The following is a 9,856-nucleotide window of genomic DNA, read 5'->3' on the forward strand; positions in this document are numbered from 1 at the left end:
ATTACAAAGTTGACTTTTATCAGAGTAGATCACATTGAAACCCATTTAAATCTATTGATGTGCCATCAATAATCACAAAAGCCTAAAGTTATGAAACTATCAGGCTTTTATTAACTAAAGACTGGAACAACCATCAACCTCATTAACAGATCGAAGCAAAGAGAAAGGGGAACATGCAAGGGGCTATGGGTTGGATTGGTTTCAGGGGATGTGTCCAGCTGGCAACAGCCAATCATGACATAACAGTGGTTTACTACATTCACCCCTCCTTTTTAAGAAGAGTCCTATGGGGTGAGAAAAAAGGAGAGGATGAAACAACTGTACATATATACATTTCACAGGTTAAGTCTATCAGGGGGTCTCTTTGGCCACAGCAAACAACGTGGCAATGGTTGGAGCACTGCCAAATTATCCTGATCAGCTTGTGAAGTTGGCTTGTTAACAGTTTGTCAAGGGGTGGGGACAGGTGGGGTGGTGGGGGAGTGTGGAGCTGATAGATTGTTGGTGGTAACAGTGACCAGAGTAGGGAGTAGTCAGCTGCGGATTCTGGGACTCCTAAAGTTGAAGTTGGGGGTTGGTGTCAGGTGAAAGTCAGTGATGTTCAGGGAGGTCCCCGATGGAGCAAGGTCTCAGATTTAGTCCGTGCCTTCATGCCCATCAGGGAAGGCCACGTAGGGATACTGGGGGTTCACTTGGAGAAGGCAGAACATCTCAACCAGTAGGTCAGTCTTAGGTTGCCTGACATGCTTCTGGAGTAGGACTGGTCCTGGGGAGGTAAGCCAGACAGGCAAACTTCATCAGGAAAGCAAACATTTGTTCATGAGACGTGTTGTTGGTGACCGTACATAAAAGTGACCAGATGGAGTGGAATGTGTCTGGGGAGGACTTCTTTCTATTGGGAGACAGGGAGACTCTGTGACCTCAGTGGCAGGAGGATAGTTTTCCTTACTGTGGTGGTCTCCCTTTCCACTTGCCCATTACTCCTCGGATTGTAGCTGGATGTCCTGCTCATGGCAATGCCCCTGGCCAGCAGGTACTGCCGCAGCTCATCACTCATAAATGATGTCCCTCAGTCACTGTGGATGAAGCCGGGATACCGAAAGAGCATGAAGATATTATAGAAGGTCTTAACAACTGTGGTCGTTGTCATTTCCAGGCATGGTATGGTGGAAGTGAAATGGGAAAAATTATCGATGATTGTAAGGAAGTAAACATTCCGGTTGGAAGAGAGGAGGGGTCCTTTGAAATCAATGCAGAGGCGCTCAAAGTGGTAGGTCATCTTAATCAGATGTGCTTTGTCTGACCGGTAAATTTGAGGTTTGGATTCGGCACAGACCTGACAGTTTTTAGTCATAGTCTGGACTTCCTCAATGGAGTATTGTAGATTCTGAGATTTGATAAAATGAGAAAACCTAGTAACTCTGGGATGGCAAAGGCCATTGTGGAGAGCCTGTAGTCTGTCCATTTGAATATTACCACAGGTTCCTCGGGATAGAGCGTTCAGGGGCTTGTTAAGTTTGTTGGGCCAGCAGAGAGTGTCATAGTTGTAAGTGGACAGCTCAATTCTCTCCCTGAATATCTTATCATTCTTGATTTGTCCCCTTTGCTTATTATTAACCATGAATGCGACCGCACTCTGATCTGTGAGGAGAATGAACTGTTTCCCAGTGAGATAGTCCCTCCAAGATGGCCGGAGCCTCCTTCTCGACAGAGGAGTGGCGAATTTCAGGACCCTGGAGGGTGCATGATAAAAAGGCTACAGGTCTGCCCACTTGATTGAGTATGGCAGCCAGGGCAAAGTCAGACACATCACACGTCTATGGCATGCATTGTTGCCTTGACAATGTCTGTTGATACTGTTGAATGCAGCTTGGGGTTCTACTGGCAGGGGAAATGTGGTAGCTTTGACCAATGAGTGAATATTGTCTGCAAAGTTGGGGACCCATTGATCTTAAGATGAGAAGAACCCAAGGCATCTCTTCAGAGATTTGAGGGTATGTGGGAGGGGTAGCTCTATCACTGGACGCATGCGGACCAGGTTGGGGCCAATGATGCTGTTCTTGACCATGAGGCCAAGTATGGCTAGCCGTGCTGTCCAGAACACACATTTATCCTCATTATAAGTAAAGTTTATGCATTTTGCTGCCCAGAGGAACTTGCGGAGGCTTTATCATGATTCTGCAGGTTGTGGCCACAGTTAGTAATGTCATCTGGATATGGGAAGGTAATGGTTCACCATGCGATCCATCTTCTGTTGGAAGACGGAGACCCCATTTGTGATGCTGAAAGGGACCCGGAGGAAGTGATAGAGATGGCCATCCACGTCGAATGCCACAGGGTGAATAGGGAGCTGGTGAAAGGCCTACTTCAGGTGAATTGTGGAGAATACCCAACATTGTGCAATCTGGTTGACCATATTGGATATGTAGGGAAGGAGGTAAGCATCGAGCTGTGTATACAGGTAGATGGTCTGGCTGTAGTCCATGAACATCCTATTCTTTTCCCTGTTCTTTACCACAACAACCTGAGCCTTCCAAGTCCTCTTTCTGGCGTTGATGATGCCCTCGCGCCCAATAAGCGCTGAAACTCTGCCTTAATCAATGCCCTGTCAGTCACACAGTACTGTCCACTCCTGGTGGCCACCGGCTTGCAATTGGGGGTGAGATTGGTGAACAGTGGGAGGGAGGGGGGTCAACCTTGAGGGTCGAGAGACCACATATCACCTGCAGGGGGCATCTGTGAACTGTGAGGAGTGGGGTGGGGGGGGGGGGGAATCGAATCACAGAGTGACTTTCTGAAGTTGGCACTGGAAATCCAGTCCCAGTAGCAAGTGGACACAGAGTTGTGGTGTAACGAGCAGTCTGAAGCTCCAACAGTGAGGGTGGCTGCCATGTATGATTTAGATGCGAGTGATATCCTGTGTTTAGGGGCTGCACTTTAAGGGACAGTCATTTAGTCGTATCGGGGTGGATAAAATTTTTTGTACTCCTGCTATTGAATAAAGAGTTGACAATGTGCCTGTTTACCTGGACGTCCATCATGGACCTGGGATGTTCGTGCGGTGCCTCCTTGTTCAGGGTGATGGAGACCTGTATGGATTCATTGTCTGAGTCTGATGGGTTCTCATTCACCCAAAGATGATTGGCCTCAATCTCTCGTGGTATTGTATGCCTGGGAAGATGGGATTTGGCTTGCAGTCCAAAATGGAGGCCCGCAGGATTCGCACATTGGAGCAGGGAAGATTGCGCTGATCGTACTGCCTAGTGTGGTGACTGCATGAGGCGCTGCTAGATTTCGCAGATGGGCAAACTTTGGCATAATGCCCCTTTTCCTGACACCTGGAGCACACTGCATCCTTAGCAGTGTAACACAACTGATTGCATTCAGAGACTTGAGAAAAGCACAAACACGCTTTTAATGGCTGTAATATACAATAGTTCTCAGGTGAATCTGAGGTAAGGCGGGAAAACCAGGGTTTATATTGGAGTAGGTCACCCCTTCCTTCAGAAGAGAACCTGTGGGTGAAAAACAGAGACCATACATTCAAAACAATAATAATTTACAAATATTTACAAGTTGAGTCTGTCAGGAGGTCTAGTTATTCTAGTTGAGCATCTCAGTACTGGAGGACTTTGGCTTCCTGAACTTCCTGGACCCACTGTGTACAGGGTTACTGGATCTCGAGGGCTCCGGCTCTGGTCATGCAGTGGACTGACCCACTTCCTGAAAAGTGTCGTTCGGAACCTTGGGTGGGGCACTTGGTGGTTCCTGGCTTGTTTGAGGCATCAGATCCTCAGTTCCAGTGGGTGCCAGGTCTCTGATCAAGATGATGTCCTCTCTGCCATCAGGGTATGCCACTTAGGCGTATGTTGGGTTGGCATGCAACAGTTGCACTTTCTCGACCAGTAGGTCTGACTTAGTCCTCCTCACACACTTTTTCAGCAGGACCGACCCCGGTACCATTAGTCAAGTTGGGATGGTGGTCCTGGATGTAGATTTCCTCTGGAAAGTGAACATTAGCATGTGAGGAGTTGCATTGGTTGCAGTGCAGAGGAGCAACCTTATGGAGTGAAGCACTGCAGTTCCTCTTATGAACGGGTACTGGTGTAGCTCTTCACTCATAAATGATGAGCCCTGGTTGCTATGGATATAGCTGGGATACCTGGACAGGGTGAAAATAGAGTGCAAGGCCCTGCTGACTAGGGTGGTGGACATGTCTGGGCAGGGGATGGCGAACAGAAAACGTGAATACTTGTCGATGACATTAAGAAAGTACGTTTCCATTGGTGGAAAGGAAGAGACCCTTGAAATCGACACCTCAAAGAGGTGGGATGCCTTTATCAGGTGCACTTTGGGGTGGTAGAAGTGCAGTTTGCAATTGGCGCAGACCTGGCAGGACCTTGTCATTTCCCTCATATCCTTAATAGAGTAGGGCAGGTTACATGCCTTGATGAAATGAACCACGTAAGTGATGCCCGGGTGGAAAAGCTCATCGTGCAGTGACTGCAACTGGCTAGTGTGTGCAGAGGCACAGCTTCTCTTGACAGGGCACCTGGAGGCTCATTCAAAGTATCTGGCCTGTATGCTATATCATAGTTATATTTAGAGTTCGATCCTCCACTTGGCGATCTTGTCATTCTTTATTTTACCTCTTTTTGTGTTATTAAACATGAATGCCACTGATTGCTGGTCGGTGAGCAGTGTAAATTTTCTGCTGGCCAGGTAATGCCTCCAGTACTGGGGTTATTGTAGCCAATGGCTTGAAGCCAAATGCAGGGGCTCAGCAGGGGTTAGCCAAGGTGATTCACCTGGGCCACTTGGGTGAAGGTCAGGGCTGAGTCTGGGCAGGCTGTCTGGACTGTAGCATCTGGTGATTTGGGTGGGCCAATCGCAGGGTCACCTTGATGACTTGGGGTGAGCCTTTGACCTTCATTGGCAGGCAGTGTGTCCTCTGAACAGGAGCACAGCAGCTCTACCAGGTGGTGGACATTCCCTGTCCATTACAATCCACCCCTTTGGAAGACACACTGCATGCCAATAATATATGACAGTTGATAACTAAGTCTAAGGGGGTAATGACAAGGTGTGTATAATTTGACAAGCACAACAAAGAATAATAAGAATAAATTCAATCCCTCAGTGTATGATAGTCACCCAAATACTCCCAATGGAACCAAATGACCACCAGTGTCCCCATGAGGTGGTATGCTGGAGAAACTGGTCCCTGGATTGTTTAATTTTGTACACTGAGTCCTGAATGTGGTCAGTCAGGTGGGTGATGTTGGAGGATCATCGGGTGTGTAGGTGCAGCATTCCTGGACAATGACTGCACAGGTACTACCGTTTGCCACCAGCAGGTAGTCCAGGGTCATTCAATTTTGCAGTGCCACCATATGTACCGCCGTCAGCTCCGCAGCTGTCAGGGTTAGAGTGTCCTGTGTCTGGTGCAGGGACATTGCCGTCACATTGACTGACGTCTACAGGAGAGCGATAATCCGGGTCACTTTGTTGGAGAGCTGGGAGGTACCATACATAGGGAAAGCAATCATCCAGAATCTTACTGCCACAGTAATGGCCTTCTTGTTGCAGTGGTCGCCAAACGTTGGGTGCTCCCCCAGGTCGACAAGTGAGTGGATGTAGGGTACCACGAATGTGGGGAAACAGCAGCCATACCAGGTGGCAGGGAGCCAGGGATAGGCATAGTGGCTACATATCCAGTGGGTGCCATTCAGGGTCCAGGGGGCCCCCAGCTTGATGACACCAGTGGTGGTGGTGAGTGCGGAGCCCAGGTACTATCTGTGCAGGCAGTCACTGTCACCGACTGGGAGGTTAGAGGTGTGTCTATTGGGGAGTCAGCACCAACACTCCTTTGGTTTATGGAGGAGCTGTGGGCTGGTTGGGTGGTGCGGGGGATGAGGGTTCCCCCAGCATCCTGCTTAGCGGTGGGGTGACCACCTGTCTTTCCCTGGCCATGCCCCCCCTGACACAACTCCTTCCAGCGCCCATACAGGGCAGGGGTGGAGATCCCATCAATGCTAGTGGAGTCCCCACCCCTGCGTGCAGCAGGTCGAAGTAGAGCTGCCTGCGGGGCACTGGGGGGCTCGGTTTCCGGGTTCTAGACTCCGCACTGCAAACTAGTGTGGGCACCTCCTGTGGTATATATTCCAGCCCCTCCAGGATGGTGATGGCGTCCTGTACTGTTTTCCCTGTGGTGGTCCCCATGAGTGGCAGAATGATTGACTTAAGGTCAGGGGCTGCAGGAGTTATGAGGTGTCCCGCAAATGCACCGGTCACCCTCATGTTCTCAGCAAAACCTTGGTTGGTGGTCCCATCATAGATCCCATTGATCAGCACCCATTCCCTGATGACTCAGATGCCCTCCCCTACTGTGGCCTATTGTGGTCTCCCATTGGAAGTTCCATTCCAGTCGGGTGGGATACCGGGTCTGTATGGCTGTGACCAAGCACTCCCACAAGGATGATCCTCTGTAGATCCCCTCCTGTGGTGCTCGCAAGGTGTTATTAACAGCCTGAGACTCTGAAATGTTCCCCAGGGCACTGGCCTCCTGATGGGAGAGGGCAGAATTAGCTCCCTCCTCATCCCACAGTCTGAGGAGCAAAGCAGCAAGGTGCTCACCTGGCTGCTGGCGGTGTCGGTCCACCAGCTGGATGAGCTCCTTAGGGGAGAAATCCCATACCTTGGAGGTCTCTGGCTGCCCCCTCCTCATCGACCGCCACTCCTCCGCGGAGGACCTGGGACTATGTGGTGACAGGTCGGGCTTGTGAGGGCTCTGCGGTGGGGTGAACGGGACAGATGTTGGGAACCTGGCTCCCCAGGTGTCCCATCCTCATCCCTGTCCATCCAGATGTCCCCATCCCCCAGCCAGGCATCTAACGACTCACCTCACCGGACCAAGGCTCTAATTTTAATCAGGTCACGTTGCCAGCCCGACCGAAGGGCTGCCTTAACCTGCTGGAGCTGCACCAGTCAGCACGTGACCTCGGTGCCTCTGGACTCCAGGACCTTCGCTCTGCCTTTGGCAGCAAGAAGTGCTTCCTGCAGTCCACTGCAGGTCCGTCCCACGGCTTCTGTCTCCCTGTCCTTTTGCTCAGAGAGGGACTGCAGCTTGTCCACCAGCTGCTTGGTGATCCCTACCTGGCGTCTCAGCAGTGACCCAGCAGCCAGTAGGCTCCCCTCTGACTTCCCCTTGCCTTGGGAAATCCCGACTCCTTAAGAAGGGCTAGCACCTGGTGGCCCATTCACTCGCCACGAGGGTCCAGCTGCTCAGACCAGTCCATGGGCTTACCAAAGTCACCCAGCATCCTGGCCAGGCTTCCAAATCCCTCACTATCGTCAGCCCGCCTGGGAATTCTATCTTTGGGGCCAGTACTGACTTTGCTTTCCCTGTTCCAAAATATCCCTCTCTGATCTGTGCTTAGCCAAAACCCTTAGGGACCCTGCTCACAGCGCCAAATGTTGTTAGGGTTGGTATGGGTCCTACAGGTTAAGAACCAGACCAACATTGAGGTACAAAGCACACGTTTATTTTGGGGATGCAAATGGGACAACAGAGACAATATGCTAGGCAAACCTCTGTACACATACACACACAATACGCAATGGGTAAATGTACACTTCAGATATCGAAGGAGGAACCCACAGAAGACTGCAGGAAATTACATGGGCACGTGCCCCCACCCCTTGATCGGTATGGACACAGCTCTTGCTACCTGACCTCAGGACTCACCCCAACCCAGTGTGAAAAATGCTACTTATGTGCCAGGAGGAGTCCAAAGAGGCAGAACGAAGGGGCACATGGGGGGCCAATCACTCAGGGCAGATTGAGCCCTGTTGGCTGCTGTGGCCAATGGCTCAAAGCCAAGTGCAGGGTCTCAGCAGGGGTTAGCCAAGGTGATTCACCTGGGCCAATTGGGTGAAGGTCAGGGCTGAGTCAGGGTGGGTTGCCTGGACAATGGCACCTGGTGATTTAGGTAGGCCAATCGCAAGGATCACATTGGTATCTTGGGGTTAGTCTTTGACCTTGAATGGCAGTCAGTGTGACCTCCGAACAGGAACACAGCATCGCCACCAGGTGGTGGATGCTGCCTCTCCATTATAGTTGTACTGCAAAGCAGTCACAGAGTTTATAAAGCTTTCAGTCTAATGTCCGTTTACCCTCATCTCCATTGTTGAGTTATTCAATTGGTGAAGTCTTGCCTGATCCAGGATGACCGAGGCCAGTGCTCCAGAAACCACATTGTCCTCCTATGTTGATGTCGACTCTCTCCTCTTGACCTGTGGGCAGACAAGATGGCGTCAACTACAAGGCATGGGAAGATGGCCACCCTCTACCTTGATCAGAGGAAGGACTACGAGGTGCAGCAAGATGACCGCCGTTGGCTCCCACAATGCTTCACTTCCAGTGATATGTCTCGACACCAGGTGCATCAAGACCTAGATGGTGAGCTGAATGGAGAGGCCAGGGCTGGTACTTCGGGACTCAGGCATGGGTCACATGCTGATTAAGGGGTCGCACATATAGTTGCCTCTTCGGATTTCCCTTGGCCCTTCAGACCTTCACCCAGTGCCCCGGCTTACTGCATCATGAGCACATGGCATTCTTCGCGGGGCATCAGGCACGGGGGTGCTGTGCTGTCCACAGAAGTTGCATCACCGGTCACATGCAGCTGCAGCAGTCCGCACAGGGGCTGTGGGGTTCAGTGGTGCCCCATTGACCTGGTCTTCCGAAAAGCTGCTGCTTTCGCTCATGAGGTTGTCAGCTCCTATTTGGGCCTGTTCAAGTGCTTTAGCCAGGTCCAGCATGCTGGCCAAGTCTTTCTTCCCCAACTCTAGCAGTCATTGCCTCACATATCTCAACCTCACTCCTGCCACGAGGGTATCCCAAATTTGTTCCTCCTCTCTCACCTGGGCTGTGACCACTTCATGGTGGCATTTCCTAGTTAGGGCCCACAGTTCCAGGACATAATCATCCAGCAACTCACCGGGGTGTTGCCGATTTTGAGAGAGCCTGTGTCTCAGCAGCATGTTTTTCTGAGGCCTCATGTAATGGACTTTCAAGCCTTCTATAGCAAACTTGTATGTTGGACACTCCCTGATGACAGCGAACCCCTTGGGGCCGACTCACGAGAGAAGTGCAGATCTCCGGAGACTATCAGAGTTGAAGATGTCTTGCATGGCCGTCAGGTAAGATTGGAAGCACTTCAGCCTGTAGGCGAACTCCTCCAGGGCCTCTGGGGACAGCGGATCAACCTGGGAATATCTGGCTTCAACAGGGCTTCCATCTTGGATTAAGTGAGGGTTGAGCCAAGGGAGGAACCAGCCACCTGAACTACACACAGTCAGTGAATTCCAGTTCACTGAAGGCAGGGCAGTGTTTCCTTGGGGGCTGCCACTGCCCACAGAAGTAGCACTTGGAGAGATCACCTGCAATGGTGGCCAAGGTCAGATCACTAGAGTAGTGGGACAGTGTAGGGGACCAGTCACTCAAGGAGCAGGACAATGCCCCATTCCAGGATAGCAGTGCCCCTGGTGACCAAATGGCCGAGAAATCATCTGAGTTTTGGAGGGCCACCTCCAGTATTTGTAAGTTCAACCACTCTTTGCAGATTGAGTACTTTTTGTTCCAGTAGTCATTGCTCTATGTACCTAGAGTGTATACCGGCAATGTATGCATCTCTGATGAGGTTCTCTACATTCTGAGTGGCCAACATGGCCTTAGTCACATGCTCTGCACAGGATCTGAAGGGCCCACAGATACCCGGCACTCAACTCAGCAGGTTGCTGTTTTCTGGTGGCCAGGAGGTGCCTGGCATAGACTTCATTAACCTTCCTGCGA

This window comes from Narcine bancroftii, chromosome 3 (genome assembly GCF_036971445.1).
Source record: "Narcine bancroftii isolate sNarBan1 chromosome 3, sNarBan1.hap1, whole genome shotgun sequence".
Lineage (NCBI taxonomy): Eukaryota > Metazoa > Chordata > Chondrichthyes > Torpediniformes > Narcinidae > Narcine > Narcine bancroftii.